This window comes from Neophocaena asiaeorientalis, unplaced genomic scaffold (assembly GCF_003031525.2).
Source record: "Neophocaena asiaeorientalis asiaeorientalis breed wild unplaced genomic scaffold, Neophocaena_asiaeorientalis_V1.1 scaffold254, whole genome shotgun sequence".
NCBI lineage: Eukaryota > Metazoa > Chordata > Mammalia > Artiodactyla > Phocoenidae > Neophocaena > Neophocaena asiaeorientalis.
Window position 1 is genome coordinate 7382301 of NW_020174705.1, and position 3561 is coordinate 7385861.

The following is a 3561-nucleotide window of genomic DNA, read 5'->3' on the forward strand; positions in this document are numbered from 1 at the left end:
GCGACCTCTGGCCATCATGGCCGACGTACCTGCTCCCACCCTGGGAACACCATCCTTTGTTTGCTTCTAAGAGTTTTATAGTTTTAAGATGTATTTAGGTCTTTGATCCATTATGAGTTAATTTTTTATATGGTGTGAAGTAAAGGTCCAACTTCATTCTTTTACATGTGGATCTTGTGGTAGATACTTTAATTACCCAGTTTACAGATGAAAACACAGAGGCTGAGAAGGGGTAAATGATTTGTCCAGTGTCACATGGCCACTGGAAGGTGACACTGGAAATCAATATCAAGTCCCAAACTGGTCCCCTTTCCCTTATACCCAAATGCCCTCTATGACACCCCTTTATTAGTTTGTGAGCAGGGAGTATGGAAAGCACAGACCTCATAAATAAGGCACACATTTTAATCTGTCTCTGGGCAAGTTCATCCTCATCTCTGAGCCTCAGTTTCGTTTTCTGTACAGTGAGTTGCTGATTGCTGAGGGTCTTTCCTGCTCAGAGCCCCAAGAGCCTCAGGCTCCATTGTCCTCATTTCTCCTCTCAGGAGGTGCAGTGGGAACCCTCACAGGCAGAGCTGCCTTTCTGGCAGGAGTTCCCATCCTGGGCCTCAGCCAGCCTCTGGAAGACATTCTCAGCATCCCCTGGAAGACACCTGCAGCCCCATAGGAAAGCCTCAGAGCTGAGGAAAATGCAAGCAAAAAAAAAATGCTAATGTGAGCAGGGCTTTCTCTACCTGCTGACAGTTTTCTTCATAAGTGTTACAATGAAGCTATTTGAGAACCAACTTGCAAAGCCCCTCGCTCTGAATATCCCTCTCACACCCTCCCTGAACCAGAAACAACGCAGCACCTCCTTGGATGCCCAGCACCAGGGCCTAACCCACAGTGGATGCTTCGTACACAGACGCATGAATGAATGAACAGATGAAGATGACTCCACACACTTTGTGTCCCCTGACTGCCTTAGACCAGGGCCTGGCAAACTTTTCTAAAAACGCCAGATGGTGAATATGTTTGGCTTTGCAGGCTGTGTGGTCTCTGTCGCCAGTAGTCCTCAGCTCTGCTGTGGTAGCACAAAGACAGCCACGGACATGCAGAAGTGGGTGGGAATGGCTGTGTTCCAGTAAAACTTTAGGCACAACGAAATTTGAATTTTACACAATTTTCTTGAGATACAAAATATTCTTCTTCTTTTGACTTTTTTCTACCATTAAAAATGTAAAACCTATTTTATATCCTAGCTTGCAGGTCATATAAACAGATGGTGGGTTGCATTTGACTTAGACTTTTGTTTTTCATTTTAAATATTTTTTTCTCAGTACAGAAGCAATATATATTCTTTATAGAATAATTAGAAATTAGTGACATGCAGATAAAGTAAAATTATAATCATCCACAATTTCAACATAAAGAGGGAACTACTTCTGGGCATTTATTTTTTCAGCCTGTCTATCTATCTATCTATCTATCTATCTATCATCTATCTATCTTCTATCATCTATATTGGTGCTGTCCAGTGTGATAGCCACTAGCCATGTGTGACTATTTAACTTAAAACTAAAATTAGGGAATTCCCGGGCAGTCCAGTGGTTAGGATGCATGCTTTCACTGCCGAGGGCCCAGGTTTGATCCCTGGTTGGGGAAACTAAGATCCCACAAGTCGTGCGGCACAGCCTAAATTAATAAATAATAAAATTAGATAATATTTTAAAATTCAGTTTCTCATTCGACTAGTGACATGTCAAGTGTTCCATACCTACCTATGGCTGGTGGCTACCATATTGAACAGCACAGATAAGAACATTTCCACCATCACAGAAAGTTCTATTGGATAGCACTGATTTATCTGTGCTATAGATTTATATAAATCTATTTATATAAATTTACCAAAAATAGAACAACACCAAATAAACTTTTTAGGTGAATAACTTTTAGTCACTTAATATTTTGAGTCAACCATTCAACATCCAATACTATGTTTTATTCAATTCCATACCATTCAATATTCAACACCTATGCTTTATTGGAGGCATTCAGTATCATGTAACAGATGTCCCCTCTGAGTCCCTGTTGTACATTTAAGTTGTTTCCAGTTTTTTGCTACAAGAAACAAAGTGACAGTAAATCACTTTATCACTAAACTTATGCATCATTCATTGTTTTAGGATAAATTCATAGAGGTTTAACTGCTAGTTCAAAGGGTAAGCTCATTTTTAAGATTTTTTTAAATAGGAGTACTCAGTTTCTTTCCAGAAAGGTTTTGAACATTGATACTCCCAACAGCAATTTATGAAATTGTCCACTACCTTGAAACCTCCACAAATAATTGTAATTATAATAAAAACGAGGCCATTTTTGTAGATGAAATTTTCCATCTCTTTAATTTGCCTTTCTTTGACAAACTTTATTTCCTCCCATATTTACTGATCATTTTATTTCTTTGAGTGTGTCTTGGGCAATAAAAGGGATTACCTGTATGGCTTAGGTTTTAAGGAAAAATTGCTCAATTTATACCCCAGGCCTCATAAAGTTCTGGAAGGTGACAGGATTAACATACCAAAGAGACTGGCAAAGCTCAGTTTTAGTAGAACTGTGGATCAATTATATTTTGTCTATTCCTTTGTATTACTCTTATTATTTCTTTTGGTTCCTACAGTCACAGACCACACTAGGGGGCAGGTGGTTTGTTTGTTTTTTTAAAAAATATTTATTTCTTTGGTTGCATGAGGTCTTAGTTGTGGCAGGTGGGCTCCTTAGTTGAAGTATGCATGTGGAATCTAGTTCCCTGACTAGGTATCGAACCCAGGCCCCTCGCATTAGGAGCGTGGAGTCTTATCCACTGCACCACCAGGGAAGTCCCTGTTTGGCGGTTTTAAAATGTATTTGTTTGCTTTATATTTATCTTAATTCCTAGGACTATAGTCCTGCTCACCTAATCAGAGATAGGGCAGCCTGGATTCATGGAAGGCAGGAAGGAAGGACCTCAGGGTTTTGCAAGATTCCAGCAGACTAAGGAAATAGTTACCTGATCATGCTGAGTGGGAAAACCCAAGCTGTATTCTTCCTTGGCCTTTTAAGTTCTGGAATCCCCATTCATCCATTCATTATGAGCACTTGGTCATTTCATGTTGTTCTGATGGGTAGTTTCTTGTGTTTTGATTTTACCATTGAATGAACGCATCCTCTTTCTAAATACCTTTAGAAAGCTACCGGGCTATCAGTCATTCACACTTTAGTATTAACTAGTTTTCATACAGCATTTTAATTTTTATAAAAGCACCTTTATCACATCTACCACCTCTCTTATGCCCATGAAGGAGGTACTATCACAGCTGTCTCCACTTACTATTGAGGAAATTGAGTATCAGGGAGGCGGAGTGACCTGCCCTAGATCGTGCAGAATGAACCATGGACTCCTAGTCCAGTGATCTTTGCATTGCCCCCACGATGCACTAGCTATTCGTCTTCGGGAGTTGATGGGCTAGGAGGTGTTAAGTGAATGACAGCTCTTAGGGCAGAGAATGAGAGGGCCCTGAGCACCTGCAAGGGTCGGGGGGGAGT